The sequence below is a fragment of the Orcinus orca genome, chromosome 3 (genome assembly GCF_937001465.1).
Source record: "Orcinus orca chromosome 3, mOrcOrc1.1, whole genome shotgun sequence".
Taxonomy (NCBI): domain Eukaryota; kingdom Metazoa; phylum Chordata; class Mammalia; order Artiodactyla; family Delphinidae; genus Orcinus; species Orcinus orca.
The window spans coordinates 165,936,894-165,954,517 of NC_064561.1; positions in this window are offsets into that span (position 1 = coordinate 165,936,894).

The following is a 17,624-nucleotide window of genomic DNA, read 5'->3' on the forward strand; positions in this document are numbered from 1 at the left end:
ATACACCAGGCACTGCCTGAAGCCTTTAAAACATGTAGTGCACATAGAATAAATTTGTATTAGGTATTACCATTATCACCTCCATTTTAGAAATGAGAAAACAAAAGAACAGAATAATTAAGGAACTGATCAAAGATAGTATGGCTGGTATGGGAGAATTTCAACACGTGGTATCTGGCTTCAGAGGATATGCTGCCTTAGGAGCCAATATCTGGTGATGGGTATATCTAGATCTAGATCTGGAGCTATACCTAGATTTCTATTGTCATCTATCTATCTATCTAATCATCTATCTATCTATCATCCATTGAGAAGCTGCAAATTTTCATGAAGGATGGGATAAAGTAAAATACCTATTTCAATATTCCAAAATCCCACCTTTTACCTTTTAAAAGCAAACACAGTTAATATTTTTATGGCATGTTCTTCTTAGCATATATCATACACCTTATATTACTAGCATTATACTCTGAGTTGTCTTATATTTTATGTTTATGATCTTTTAACTCATAAATGGTATAGACCATGCTATCTAATTTTACTGCTTATAGGGTTCTTTTTTTTCCTAAAAAAAGAAGCATGTGAACAATTTAAAAAACTGTCCTAACAAAGTCTAGTGTAAGTAAGTCCATGCAACCTATAAGATGTGGCTGCGACTACACTGACATGGAGATATTCCTTCAAGAAAGGACTTGGAAGGATGGGGTTAGCTGGAAGCTTTGAGCTGTTAACTCCTTTTGGTCTGCCTCATCTTTTAAGCCAAGATCATGCTCTTTGTGGAATGGTCCAACACAATGACCAAGAGTCCAAGGGCTTAGCCACCTTTCCCCACATGGGACTCCTGTTATGAGCAATTTTTGCTTTTTAACTCCCTGTTGGCTGATAGAATCTTTGTCATCTCTTCCTTATGTTTTGACTGCTTCTGTATTTAATCCAGCTTTCTCCATTTTCATTTTCCAGGTTTTAATCCTCACAATATTTTTTATTTCTAACTTCATCTCAGAGACTATTTCACAAAGGAGCAGTGTGACATAATGGTAATGGTAGTGATGCCTGAATGAGCAGGTGGTAAGAAGAGGTTTTGGAACCCCTTTACTCACTGGCTAGGAGACACTGAAAACGCCATCTCAGGGCACAGATGGTTCTCTGACACAAGACAGGTACCCAACTGCCAATGTTTTCACTGATGCTGACTTGGGAAAATGTTCTGGTAGGAGGAACACAGTAGCTACTGTCATAATTCAGACATCTGAAAAGCGCAGGAAACAAAGCAGGCAGGGAAATGGTATTGGTGGGTTTTTGTAAAGCTGCATTGCCACCATTTTGAGGGATAACGAAAACCTAAGGGCCTAGGAAACTAAGTGTTTCCAAGCCAAAGGAGCTTTTTGGTAGCTTACCTCCTAGAGAAGGAGTGGACCTAGTATCTGAGGCCACAAGACCCACCAGATAATTTTGTTTCATGGGAAGGCTCAGAAGACACACCATTTACCAAGGCCACCAGGGATGAACTGGCATGGTCCCCAGCATCATTAATAAGTTCAATGGTGACTTTTGGAAGGCTAAAGCTGAGGGTAGGAAAGGCCACAGAACTTGGCTAATTAATAGCAAAGGGGAGAATGGTTTATTTAAGGACTAGCAGATGCCTCAAGGAGATGCACTTTTTATAATGACTGGCAAGATCAGAGTGACAGCCAATAGGAGTTTAAGCTGTAAGGTGTAACGGAAACTGAGTAATGAAACACGGAGTCTCCAGGAGCAAAAAAGATGGGTAGGCAACAAGGGTACTTTGTAATGCCACCATAATGTAATATATGATTAAATAAAGCCATAGGAGAACAGGAGGCTAATTGAAGTAACCCAGTAATAGTGATAATACAGTTCCTGTAGTTTTTATCCCTGGAATATATGACTGAAGAGATTTCCATGTCCATAGGAAGAAGGACCTGGCAACATCATGGCAAGATATGCTTTAATAATTGTACCAGTTCTTTTCCAAGTAACTTATAGCTATTTGCTCATAGAAAACTACATGACATTTCAAGAGTTATTGAACACATGGTCTGAGTTGACATTGATTCTCAGATGTTAAGTATTTTTCCCCTCTCTCCCCATAATTCTGGTCCTGGTAAAAAAAGGAAACCTTCAGTTTCCCTGGTGGCGCAGTGGTTGAGAGTCTGCCTGCCGATGCAGGGGACATGGGTTTGTGTCCCAGTCCGGGAAGATCCCACATGCCGCAGAGTGGGTGGTCCCGTGAGCCATGGCTGCTGAGCCTGCGCATCTGGAGCCTGTGCTCCACAATGGGAGAGGCCACAACAGTGAGAGGCCCACGTACCACAGGACAAAAAAAAAAAAAATTGGAAACCTTGTCAAAGTCCAGCATATAATAGGTCCACTGGATTAGAGAATCTACCTGATGGGCATTTCATTAGTCTCTGAATCTATAACTCAGATTAGCACACTGTGTTGCTAGAGTAATCTCCTCACTGGGACTTTGGTCTGTGGCCCAAGAATGATCATAGTAGGGAAGGACAAAGGGAAGTTTCTGAAAAGTCCCCCAGCCAAGATAGTAAATGAAAAATAATATTGCATGGGGTAGCAGAATGGTAGAGATTAGCACAACACTAAAGATCTAAAGAATATGGAAAAGAGAGTCCCAGGATTTCCCTGGTGGTCCAATGGTAAAGAATCCACCTTCCAATGCAGGGAACGCAGGTTCAATCCCTGGTCGGGGAACTAAGATCCCACATGCCACGGGGCAACTAAGCCCATGCGCCACAACTACTGAGGCTGCATGCCTCAACTGGAGAGACCACATGCTGCAAACTACAGAGCCCATGCGTTCTGGAGCTCACACGCCACAACTACAGAGTCCATGAATTCTGGAGCCCGCACACCACAACTAGAGAGACAAAACCCGCATGGCACAACTAGAGAGAAGACCATGTGGTGCAACGAAGGATCCCACATGCTGCAACAAAGATCCCACATGCTGCAACGAAGATCCCATGTGCCACAACTAAGACCTGACGCAGCCAAAAATAATAAATAAATATTTTTCTAAGAAAAAGAAAAGAGAGTCCCTAAAATATCTCCACGTGATTCACCAGTCTGACCCCTGCAGAAACCAGATGGATTTTGTAGACTACCCCAAGATCACAAGTAGTGGCTCCAATAGCATATGCTGTGTCAGACATGGATTCATGCTTGTGTGGAATATCTCATTGATCCTATAAATTGATGTTATCATGATAAATGTACAGCAAGATCAAAAGGTGGCTAGCATCATGGAGATCTTTACAAATATATATGAATTCCAGAGTGTGGGAAATAAATCCTGTAGATGTCAAGAATCTGCCATTTCAGTAAAATCTTCAGGGGTCCAGGACATCCCCTCCAAAACAAAAGATAAATTGTCACATCTTGTGTTCCCTACTTCAAGGAAGCATGCATAACACCTAGCAGACATCTCGAGGTTCTGGAGGCAACACATACCACCCTTAAGAATATTTCCCAGGACTATAGACCAGGTGATATGGAAGGCTACTTGCTTTGAGTGAGGCCTAGAGCAAGGAAGGGCTCTGCAGCAGGTGCAGGCAGCAGTAAACACGCACTTCCAGCAGTAGCTCAGGTGTTGGAAGCATCAGTAGTAGCAAAGATGCACAGTTGAGTTTATGGCAAGTCTATTATAGAATCACAGCTTAAGCTCATGGGATGATAGACAAAGGCCATGCCCTTTGAAACAGTTACATGTCTTTTAAAAAACAGCCGTTGGCATGCATTTGTTTCTTGATAGATCAGAATGCTTTACAGTGAGACACCAGTGAACTTGTGTCTGGGACGACATATCAGCAGATGAGTCCTGTCAGATCTTCCAGTTCAGGAAGGTTCGATAGCAAATTTATTAAAAGATAAAATAATAAACATAAGACTGAGCACAAGCAGGACTAAAGTACCTAAACAAATAGAGGACATGAGCAATTCACCAGGACTCCCGTGTCACAGAGAACAATTGCACCCACACTCCTTCCTCATATCACACCGATGACCGCGTGGGAAGTCCCTTAAGACAACCTAAAGGTGGATCAGAAAGCACAAGCTTGGTTTATTTGTGGGCTAGCTAAACATTATGGTTCAAGTAGAAACAGGAGGATGGCCACGGACTCATTCACAGGCAGCCTTGAAAGACAGAGGAAAGAAAACTTTCCCATGGGCGAAGCTTTGGGTCGTGAGCCTGGTTATCCACATCGTTTGAAGGAAAACTGGCTGAGGTCAAGAGGAGTGTGGTTAATACTGGAAAGCTGTTCAGGAGACCAGAGGAAAGGGATTGGAAAATCAGGGACAAGGAGGTTTGGGGTAGAAGCATATTGATGGATTGAGGGGAATCTGGACAAAGTATGAAGATCTTTGTAAAATAAATTATTGTGCAGTTGAAACTGTCTACCACAAAAGAAACACTACACAACTAAATAGATGTGATTAATAACTCAGCCGGTTGATATTAAACAGATTTTATCAGCAGCCACTCAGTGTTAGCAAAACGAGCATGCAAATTACGTGTGTCTTGCAGCAGACATGAAGGAAATGCATGTACTCCTTTTTATCAAGGTTAATCTAGCTATTGCCACCTCTAAATGTACAGCAGAGCGCTGTACAATGCAGAGTGCTTGGTATGAGACCATGCCTCAAGGATCTAAATTGGCTCTTAATGTCTGAGAATGGCTACTGATTTGTTCTCACAGGAATATCTATTTATTGCAGGTGTGGATTTGCTTTGCCTACTTGCTGAGCCTCAGCCAATATTGCTACTCAGGAACTTACGGAGTATATGTGCCCACAGGCATGAACTTCCATACAAATGAATATCAGACTAGGAGACATCATTCATGATGAAGGAGATGCAGCGGTGGACCCGTATTGCATACTGCACTATTCAGAAACAGCTCCACTGATAGAGTTGGAATGGTCTGCTAATGGTGTATCTGACATGGCAGTTTGGAGGCTATACTCTAAGGATAGGGGGTCCATCCTCACTGAATCAGAGATGTCTACATGACACTGCATCCCCAACAGTAAAATCATGGATTCAGGAACCATAGGGTGGAGGCATTAGTCTCAATGCTCCATTTGGTTAATTTATTTTTCTCATTGCCAGAACTCTGGGCTCTGCTGGGTTGAAGGTCATTGTCTCTGTATCAAAAGAAGTCACTGTACTTGCAGAGGGAACTGATTCTGATTAGCAGGAAGAGAAAGGACTGCTGTCATAGCATCAGAGACGTGAGGAATACATGCAATGCAAGCTGCAGGTGATGCATCTGGCTGTCAGTTAGTTCTCCCTATGCCACCTGTGACTGTGAGTGGACAAGGGTAGCAACACCTGCTTGAGAAGGATATGATTATTAAGGGATCTAACCCCTAATATGAAAATTTGAGGTACAGCTCTAGGTCAGTCAAAAGACCAGCAGAGGTGATAGCTGAGGGAAGTGGAATTTGGAATGTACAGGAGAGGAGGGATACAATGAGTGTGGTCCCAAACCCAACTGCAGGAATGGGAGCTGTCTCACTAACGTCCCTCTTTTAAATTCTTATGTAGGAAGGGGCAACCACTGGAAGGCTGGTGGAGCTGCAGCTCGAACATGAGTGGAGAAGTGGAACTACGTGGGGCAAATGGTGGACGGTGCAGAACCAGATCCTCCTTCAAGAAAAAACATGCTGCAAGTGTGGTAGGCTGACAGGCCCTGGCTTTCACTCCTCAGCATTTGAGCTGAGGCCATATTTCTTAAGATGGTTCCAGGCAATACCTAAGTGACATAGCACTAAAAAGCGTCTTGCCATTTCCATCTAACGTGGGACTCCTCTAGGGGGCAGTCTTGCTCTAGAAGTCTTGGGTTTAGTTGGCAGAGACTTTTGACAGATCTGCATTATGGTCTGTGGGCTCCCCCTGCACATTTCAACTACCTCCTTCTTCCTTTCACAGGTGCTGCTCTCCAGTAAATATGTACTCTTAACTGAGTCTTGGCATCTGTTTTCTGGAAGACCCAACTGATGCACAAGTATTACAGGTTCTCTGTGACGGTAAGTCAAATGGGGCATATTGTAAATGACTAAGCGTTTCTTTCATGGGATCAAAGGTTTTTCAACTCAAACAAAGTAAACTAGCAAAGTAAGGAGTGCAGTTATCAGACAGTCTCCAATTGCCATGATTTTGGAATCCGCCAGTGTTCATATTGAAGCCATACCCCCACTTAGGGCTGCACGTAGTAGCCATTGCCTAAGCAAGGCAGCTGTCCTAGAGCCTGTTCTTCCCAAATACCACTTCTAATGGCTCTTCTCATAGACTTCTCTGGGGCTCTCCCTTAGCACAGATACGATTTTTTACAACCTACGCTGCAACGGGAGGCTTTTCCTACTCAATTCTCTTTCCTTTCCCCTCTCTTTCCATACAAGTCAGGCCTGTATCACGGTTTGATGGGCTCTTCTTACCTACTCCTAATTTTCACTCCCCATGATCTTTCATAGGCAGTTTTCCCATTAAATCTCTTACATTCTAATTACAACTTTGTGTCTGCTTTCTAAAAGCCCAAATTAACACAGATCCCATTCCATTATTACATTGAATATTTAAAATTTTCTGTATTTATGTGGAAACTCTACCCATATTTTCTATTTATGCCCCTATTTTTTCTCCGGAATTGTGTAATATATATCTAATATTTGTCATTCTAGAGAAGGACATTTTAAATACTTATAAAAGCTTCCCTTTCTTTCTTTCTTATAGTAAAACATTATCTTGGACTGTTCATTTTCTTTTGAATTAATTCTTTTCTAAATATTTCTTTCAACATCGGGCATGCAAATTTTTTAACCCTAAATGCATTTTTAGTGTGAGGTTACAGTGGGACCATCAAATTCCCTACTTTCTATTCTGTATTTATGTTAATCTAAGACCAAATTTGCATTTTTCACACCATGAAGTAGAATCATATAAAAGCTGCAGTCACCTAGAACTCATATATATTTTTCAAATATGCTGATGCAAAGACTTATTTTCTTTATTCCATGTTCCTGTAATTGTTTCTTCGGAACTAAGCATACTTTACATTTATTCTCATTATATTTCATTTAATCTGCTTTGGTCCATCTAACACATCAATACTCCTTCACTTCCTGATTCTGTCATCTAATATACTTACTAATATATCCCAAATTAGTTTCACCTTCAGATCCACTCATTGTGCCATTTCTCTTCCAGGAACTGATACAAGTGGAGAACAGGATAGGCTCTGTTAGTGTGTGTTTAAACCTCTTCCTGCAGATTGATTTCAATTTATCAGCAATTTGGGATTCCATCATTCAACCAAGTATAGATCCACATAACTGTACATTTGTTATTATTAAATCCATACTTATTCTGTTTTCTAAAAGATTTTCATTAGATATTCTACCAAATATAACTACTTCTACTATATTAAATATTTGTTTGGTCAAGATGCATCATAACCATTTCTTTATCTGATAACTGCTGGGAAAAGGAATAAATTTTAAGGTAGGAAATGTTGTAAAATGATGCTAACTATATTTGAATTTTGTTATTAACTACTTTCTTATCACCTCAAAAGTCCCTGAGAGAAATATAGGCACAATGAATAATAGAATATAAACTAATAGTGGCTTAAGTTCAGGCAAAATTGGGGCTTTTGCACAAAATTTAATACATCAGTCAACTAGATCAAGAAATCCCTTTTCCTAGACTAGAAGTAAGCCTACAGGTAGAACAAAAGCAGTATAATTTTTTTTTTTTTTCCGGCACGCGGGCCTCTCACTGTTGTGGCCTTGCCCGTTGTGGAGCACAGGCTCTGGACGCGCAGGCTCAGCGGCCATGGCTCACGGGCCCAGCCACTCTGCGGCATGTGGGATCTTCCCGGACCGGGGCACGAACCCGTGTCCCCTGCATCGGCGGGAGGACTCTCAACCACTGCGCCACAAGGGAAGCCCAAAAGCAGTATAATTTAATTCATCTTTCCCCTTTCTTGTTCAGTTTCATATCCAATCCCCAACTTTCCACAATATTTTCTATTTAGGAAAAACATGTTCTTAATAAGTGAATACAAGAATTTTCTCCCAATGGCTATCCCTGTTTTAATTCCTAACTCCAGGCCTCCCTGGAATGAGAAAATATAAGAAACTTGGCATTTCTTACTTCTGTAACCTCATAGCAAGACATGCAATCCAAGAGCCTGACTCAGAATTTATTTCTCTTCACATAGGTTTTCCTACCTTCATACTTTACTTGCCCTGTATTACATATTATCCTTTGCATTGATTCTGATGCATCAAAAGAACAGGTAAGGAGAAAAAATGGTAAAAGGGAGAGATATAAAATGAGGCATTCATTCCCCTCACAGGCCCACATTGCTCTTCCTTTAATAAGCACTGACATTATGCTTTAACTCATACAGTCACTAAGGTACTTTTCTCGGGCTTCCCTGGTGGCACAGTGGTTGAGAGTCCGCCTGCTGATGCAGGGGACATGGGCTCGTGCACCGGTCCACGAAGATCCCACATGCCGCAGAGCTGCTGGGCCCGTGAGCCATGGCCGCTGGGCCTGCGTGTCCTGAGCCTGTGCTCCGCAACGGGAGAGGCCACAACAGTGAGAGGCCCGCGTACCGCAAAAAAAAAAGATACTTTTCTCTTTTGCGTCTTCTATGTATAGTTGATTATGATTTTGTCACAGTTTTAAGATCCAATATTTGGTCTAGTAATTAGAGTCCTTTTTGGATATAAATAATAGAATACCCAACTCACCATTTCTTAAAAAAATTACAGTACAATGCACTCAGTTTTTCATTCTTTTCCTTGAGAAAAACATGAATTCTCGTTTTAAGTAATTCAGGCAACTGCCATTTATCTAAACGTATGATTATATTTGAGATCAGAGATTATTGATCAACATTTATCTTAAAATTTCTGCTCACATAGCTTTGCATAACAATGTCAGTTAAAATAGCAACGTAGGCTATGTGGGCACTTTTACAGGATTAATGGGCAGGACATTTCTGTAATTTATTTTTTCCCTGAAGGTCCTCAAATTAAAACATGGAAATTAACCAGAGTCTGTTTAAAGAGTTTATATGAACAGAATATATTCCTAGATATTTATCAAAAACTAGCTATATCTAGGAAAAAAATGTACTTTCTAGAATTGACTAAGTGCTTTAAAATTTTCTGCTTCATAAAAATAAGTGGGAGTATGTTTGCTACTTATATATTTCTCTGTTATAAAGAAAGAAAAATCTTACTAATATCTGTTAAGAAAGAGTTCATCACAATAATGTCTAAGAGGAACTTACTGATACAGTGTCAGATGAAGTATGGATGCATTAATGTGATTTGTAAATATGACTTTTGTTCTAAGGGAAAGAACAAAGAAGGAATCAGTTCAGGAGAAAAAAAACTGATTAGAAATATAAAGAATTAGTTAAATTGAAATATAACATCCTGGAGCTTAAAGGAAAGCAGTTTTCACAACTCAGCGGCAATTTTCCTTGTTACTTTTAAACTAAGCCAATATGTTTATTTTCATGTGTTTTACAACCTTACCAACATTCTAACTTATTTATGAGTCCTAGGTAGTACTCAACGAACTTCTGCATGTTCCATTATGCCTACTACCCTAATGGGATGATTTATTCTTTTATTTTGTTTTTAATTTTAATACTTAGTTTACTTGACTGTGCATAAATTAGTCTGAATGTAGCATTTATCAAACAAACTGAGTATTAATAATACATTTCAATATTACTTCAAGAATAGAAATAATACACTAGAAAATAAAACTTGACTTTTAAAATGATAGGAATAAAAAATAAAATGAAAATTAAATGAGGCAATACAATATTTATTCCAGTGCATTTTTTTAATTAATGAGAAATGTGTGCTTCACAAAATAATGACATACACTTTCAAATATCTTGTATATTACCCTTAAGTCAAATTGGGATTTGGTACAGAAATGATGTTTCTTCATATTATCAGAATGAACTCAGAACACTGTGAAAGCAATAGGTTTAAAAGACAAAAAAGCAAACCAAAAGAAAACTTCAAAAACTATCTTATCAATAGCAGGACTATTATTAAGGTTCATTTACTAACTCTATTAAAGTTGGCATTTTCAATTAAACTTTCATTATTTTAATGATACGAGAGTATCTGAAACAGATGCTCTCAGCTTCAGCACTGTTGCTGTTTTGGACTGGAGTATTCTTGGTTGAGGGGGACTGCCCTGTGCTTTGCAGGATGCTTGTAGCATCCCTGGCATCTACCTGCTAGATTCTAGCGGTACTCACTCAGTCATGGCAATTTAAAACGTCTCCAGATGTTACTAGATGTCTTTTGGCATGTGTATGTGTACACACCTGTGTGTGGGTAGTTGCCCTGAGTTGAGAGCCACTTATTTAAAATTATTAAATCTACCCAGCACTTGGTTTTATGGTTGTCATAGATCCTATTTTCAAATATTCAGCAAATTTTTACACTACATACTCAATGTTTGTAAGGAAATCTACTTTTGTAATTGAATCGATTTTGCTATATTTTATGAGGGGAATAGTAGCTTGTAGTGAGTGTAATGTGTACTAAGGATCCAGTTTTAGAACAAGGAAGTAGCAGGAACAATTAAAATTTGGGTAGGAGAAGATGGCAAGATTCACTCAAACACAGTAGAAAGAAAAAGCAATAATGGATGGCATCTATAAAGCTATTTTTTCATAGATGCCTTCCATAATGTATTACTTGGAGAGCTGACAAAGATCAAAGCAAACACAAATAGAAAGGCTATTGTTTTTATATCAGCATGATTACAGGAGATATGTTATATAAGTTACAAACAGTAGATATCAGTACCAAAATACCATTTTCCAATGCAGATGTACATTTTTTCTAAAGAGGTAAAAGGTCACATAAAAGTGAAGAAATGACAACTATCCCTTTTAACATGGGTAAGCAGCTACAGTTATACTTCATCACTTCAAATTCAAAATTCACAGTTTTCTTGCAGTTTGTTTCCCTGTTCCATCACCAACCTGGATGAGAAAGCCATATGGCAGAATCTTTAAAATAAAGGTCAGAAGAGTGGATGGAGAACAGAGTTTTGCATTAACAACAGAGATGTATAATTCCTGATAACCACCTGGTACATGCTGAAATTTTCATTTTTAAAATATTTCTCTACAAAAAAGAAAAAAAATAGGTAGGATCGCTCTTATCAGTATAATTTGTATATAGATGACTCATTGTCAGTTCTTCATTTTTGATCTGCCTCTCTTACTGCCTGCACATAGAAAAGTGTCAGTAATCATTCGGTAATCCACATCCCCTCCCTTCTCTTCTACCCAACAAATAGTTACTAACACCTCTATAATTTGTTTATTTGTATCTCCATTTAATGCTTTAGGATTCTAAATAGAAGCATGCATTTATTTGATATTTGCTTGTGAGTTAATTAATTAATCATTTCTATTCCTTCTAGATTCTGTGCCTATATTTCTGAATAGTTCCCCCATTGATACCAGGACTCTGGCCCCATGTGTCAATAACTTTGATGGCTATAGTATATACTCATAGGGCTCTGTACTGATGACCTCTTCCAGGTTGGCTCATCCATCACTCAAGTTCTTGGAAGAGCTGTTGCTAATGGCTCGCAGTTGCAGTCTTCACAGATAATTGCCTTTATCCAAAGTAAGGTCACCCTCCTATTCCCAGAGGGTGACCCACATCCATTGACATGTTCATGTGAAAATTCAAAAGTCCATCCCTTTGACTCAATTTGGGCAATCTCTGAAGGACTACCCCAGCTCTAGAGCTCTTTGTATTGACTGAAGCCTCAGCTGCCACTACCTTGCAGATGAGCCTCTTCCTCTGCCTGATCCCACCTTTCAGGTCCATCACTCAAGAAAACCCCCTCATAAATATCTTATATACATCTCCCTATTGGGTAGATGGGGGAGAAAAATACTTTATGACTTAATCATAAGGGAAACAAAGATTCAAAAAAGAAAAACTCTTAGCCCAGTAGAATTCCTATGTCAGTCTCAGAGCTCTGTTAAGACAGGAGTGAGGTCGTGAAATATGAGAAGAAAATTTATGGGTAGATGCAGGCAATAAATTGAGCTCATTATTCTCTAAACCAAGGCTACTTAACCTTGGCACTATTGGCATTTTGGACCAAATAATACTTAGTTGTGGGGGTGGGGGGTTGTCCTGTGCACTGTAGGGTATTTAGCAACATCCCTGGCCTCTACCCACTGGATGCCAGCAACACCTCCTCTCCGAGTTGTGATAACCAAAAATATCTCCAGACACAAAACCCTGGGGGTTGGCAAATTGCCTCTGGTTGAGAACCACCGTTTTCATATCCTCTGGCTCTAAATGTGACCTTCTTGCCCTTATTAAATGATACTGCCTATTTTCTGGAAGACCCTGCAGAAATCTGAAGAGAGGCAACTGCTTTACAAAACACTGCTTGTCCTCAGGACCTATACCATTTTCCTCTCTGCCAGCCAGACCAACACACCTTGAATGGGGAGATGCTGAGTCCCTAGAAAGAAGATGAAGGGCTTTGCAACAAGTTCCAGTGGGAGCCAACAGAGGTTTTATGGGATGATTTATTGAGGGTAATGTATAAGGGGGAAAATATAAAGTCAGATATGTGGGAGACAAATTTTCAAGGACCTGCACATCAGTGAAGTTTTTCAGGGTCAAGTGGATTGAGATATAAATGAGCATTTCCTCCCATAAGTAAGAATGAAATACAACACTTGGTAGAACTTTTCAGGTTCAGGGAACAACGTATTTCACATTGAGATTATGGGATGACACAGAAGGCTACATCTTTGCATATATACAAAGAAGGAAAGGGCTCTGCACATTGCCTAAGCTCCATTGCTCTGCACCTTGGGCAATCTGGTCCAGCAGACACTGTAGTACAAAAAACATCTTTGGATTTAATGTGGAGTTAACACCAAATCCCAATAAGAGAATGCAATTAATACCTTGGGATATGAGAGGAAAGTCATGCAAACTGATGAAAAAACTATACACTTTGAAAACTTGACAGACTGAAAATTAGTTCATGACATGCTACTGAGGTGGAGCTTCTAATCATGGAAACCAAGCGACCATGCAGCTAGAGTTGGGTTATGTCTGATCCATCAAATTATAATATGGACCAATCCAATAGCAATCCATGGTAAGATAAAAGTTGTATATCCAGGATCAAAAACTAGGAGAGTCAAACTATACAATGAGCCCAAAGTAGACTGGAGTCACACTATAGTTCCCCTCAGAGGAAGCCTTCAGGAGACCAGCAAGAGCCTCAACTGATACACCTGGACATCCACCTTGTGCAGAAAGAAATGTGACCTAAGGAAAGAATATATCTGGGCTCATGGGCAGTGGCAGATGGCCTATCATATTGAACACAGACATGGAAGAAAAAATACTGGAAGATCATTGACATAATTTCTAAGGAGGAGGCATACATAAGGATCAATTTGATTGGACATGAAATGTAAAGGTTTTTGTATAATGCTTGACACTACCAGGGAGTACCCACCACTAACCAACTGAGTAGATAGAATGACTCAGCCCATTGGCTTCAGTCACTGTGATAATGGCTAGCCCAGTGCTGAAACAATGGGTACATAAATGGAGAAGCTATGGCAGCAGAGATGGATGCTATGCATATACATGGGTTGTGTATGGGTTGCTTCTAATCTAGTTTTTCCAACCTGTCAGAAACAGAGACCAATATTGAGCCTCCATTATAAAACCATCCTTCAAGGACAACATCTAGTCATTTGGTGGCAAGTTTACTGTATTTAAATTCTTCTACTCTGGAAGGAGCAGCAATTCACATTGACTGGGATTGACATGCATTCCCAGAATAGGTTTCTCTTTCTTGACTGTGGGGTCATGGCCAGAATAATCATGAGAATACTTAGTCTTCAATCCACTGGCACAAGACCCCATATAACACTGTCTAGGAACAAGAGACCCACGTTACACTAAAGCAGCAACAGCAACTGGTCTTGAACATGGGATCTACTAGTTTCACCACATTGGTCCACCCATAAATTGCCGGCCTGATGGAATAGAGGAACTGCTTCTTAAAGATGAGGTTGGGGGCTTCCCTGGTGGCGCAGTGGTTGAGAGCCCGCCTGCCGATGCAGGGGACATGGGTTCATGCCCCGGTCCGGGAAGATCCCACATGCCGCAGAGCGGCTGGGCCCGTGAGCCATGGCCACTGAGCCTGCGCATCCGGAGCCTGTGCTCCGCAACGGAAGAGGCCACAACAGTGAGAGGCCCGTGTACCGCAAAAAAACCCCAAAAACAACAAAAAAAAATGTAAAATGGAGATAGCTAGCACCTCAGTAGAGTATTGAAAGTAAATAAGAAAGTGAATTTGTTCTAACTTAGGAGTCACAATGGAAGAGAAGTAGAGGGAGGACTTGGCAGACTAGGTAATACAAACACACACACACATTACTGTTTTGCTCTACATACTGACCTTGACGTCAAGTGAATTAAATGGATATTCATGGCAATGTTTTTGGCACTCTGGTGTATACCTGCTGTATAAATGCTGGTTGATCCTGGTTCCAAATGACTGTCTCTACTTTATGCAGAGCACTAATAACTATGTGTAAACAAGGAAGACTTAATCTATTTTACTAGTTAGGGTCAGTGAAAATATTTGAGATATTAAGCTTTCTGATAAAAATCAAAGTAATCGTCAGAAAGAGAAAAACAAATACCATATGCTAACACATATATACAGAATCCAAAAAAAAAAAAAAAAAAGGTTCTGAAGAACCTAGGGGCAGGACAGGAATAAAGATGCAGACGTAGAGAATCGACTTAAGGACACGGGGAGGGGGAAGGGTAAGCTGGGATGAAGTGAGAGAGTGGCATGGACATATATACACTACCAAATGTAAAATAGATAGCTAGTGGGAAGCAGCCACATAGCACAGGGAGATCAGCTTGGTGCTTTGTGACCACCTAGAGGGGTGGGATAGGGAGGGTGGGAGGGAGATAAAAGAGGGAGGAGATATGGGGATATATGTATACGTATAGCAGATTCACTTTGTTATACAGCAGAAACTAACACACCATTGTAAAGCAATTATACTCCAATAAAGATGTTAAAGGAAACGTTTCCTCATTTTCTAACCCTGAAAAGTATCCATTATTGAATGCAAATTGAGCCTGTGCCTATGCTTGTAAATCCTGCAGGTACAAATCAGAAAGTTCATTATCGAGCAGAATATAATGAAACTAAGTTTTACTTGGCAAAATCAGCCTCATTATCTGAACACTATTTGAAATCTTACTCATTTGGTGGTAATTACATATAACTACTTGCTTGCTCTCTCTCTACCCACATTCACCTTGTCAGTCATAAGGCTGTTTTGTAACATTTGTTTTACTTCTCCATCTCTACCACCTATCTGCAGCCTCTGAAGTCATTGTATCCCTAATGCTTGTGATACGTTCTGCCAATTACCAAAGGTTTTCCTCTGAACTTGTGAAATAACTCTTTACAATAGCCAGGACATGGAAACAACCTAAATGTCCAACAATAGATGAATGGATAAAGAAGATGTGGTACATCTATACAATGGAATATTACTCAGACATAAAAAGGAATGAAATTGGGTCATTGTAGAGATGTGGATGGACTTAGAGTCTGTCATACAGAGTGAAGTAAGCCAGAAAGAGAAAAACAAATATCATATATTAATGCATATATGTGGAATCTAGAAAAATGGTACAGATGAACCTATTTCCAGGGCAGGAATAGAGATATACATGTAGAGAAGGGAGATGTGGACATAGGGGGGAAGTGGAGGGGGGAAAAAATTGGGAGATTTGGTTTGACATAAATACACTACCATGTGTAAAATAGATAGCTAGAGGGAAACTGCTGTATAGCACAGGAAGCTCATTTCAGTGCTCTGTGAAGACCTAGATGGGTGGGATGGGGGCAGTGGGAGGGAGGTCCAAGAAGGAGGGGATATAGGTATACATATAGCTGATTCACTTCATTGTACAGCAGAAACTAACACAACAGTGTAAAGCAATTTTACTTCAATAATAATAATAATAATAAACCTAATTACATTGGAAATAGATTTGACTTACCAGAATTGTTAGACAGTTTCTCAAATGTCAATTAAATAAGCAATTCAAATAAGCCTGCGAAAAATCTAAGGTTGTATTTCATTGCTTTGGAAAGCTTAGGAAAGAGGTTTTTTATATCTTAACTTCTATAAACATAGAAGTTTCTTCTCATAGAAGGGTGCTAAATGGCCTTTATCAACTCTGTGTTTTCTGCATTCATTCCATATCTTAGTGGAGAAGCCTGGATCTAACTTTCTCAGAGTGCCTAACTTACACAGTGCCAGTTTGGATTCTCCTATTGAGAGATATTCATGCAAGATTTGGAAGTTGGAAGGTAATACTAAGCAATTATTCACCAGTGGAAGCTGTGAACAGGCCCATGGATGTCGTCAGTGGCCAACTTTGGGCTTTACCCAAAATTCCCTGCTGTCCTCAGCAAAATCACCCTTTTCAATTGGTCAAGCAGCTGAAATCTTCAAGGACAGCTTGCCTGAACCTCCTGTACTTCTGTACTTCCTCAGAGCCTCCTTGACATTTACTACTTCGGGTCTTCCAATGGTCGTATAAGCCACTAATTACCTGCATTCAATCCCTTACTGCCTGAAATACCTGGAGTGGTTTATGTTTCTCTGACTATATCTGACTGACACAGGAGATAATGGGAGAAGGTGTGCACACTAAAGATGAGAGGCTTTGTATTTTGGAGAGTTACTTTTAAATCTCAACTTAAAAAATGCAATGTTTTACTAAGCCTTAACTCAGTATTTGAGACAAGATGAGGAGAAATTTGTAAAGGAGAAAAGCATTCTGGGAAAATGGTTTTTAATACTCCAAATTATTGTCAATTGGTCAGAGGCCATGACATCTCTCTTTCCTCAGTTTTTCTATATAGGATTCTTACTTTGCATTTTAAAAAATCTATGATTTGTGTAAGATTACTGAAAAATGAGAAAGGAGCTACTCATGATTATGGTTTATGAAAACAATATCTTGTTATGTAGAAATACATCTACTTTTAGAGAAATAAAATATATTAAAGTTTCTAAAGTGAAATTCAAATATATGTGTTGTATTTTACAGGTTGAAAATACAAAAGTTATACTGTAGAAGAAAGTCAAACAAGACAGATCAAAATCATTTATTTTTAAAACCTGGAATTTTAGATCAGACATAAGAAGTTATCAAGCTATCATATACTGAATATATACTACATATGTATAGTAATTTAGTGTATAAAAACTGGCAATTCATAATTCTTATTTCATCAATAACAACCAAAGATTCAGAAACTTTGAAGTGACATATACTGATTTTTATTTTAAAATGTTATATGTGTCTTGGCAGTAATTCACTTTGAAGTAGAAACCATCTGCAGAAAGAATGAGTCATTTTGTACATTTTGTTTGAAATTTTTGAATTGCTTTTTTCTATAATTAATATTTATG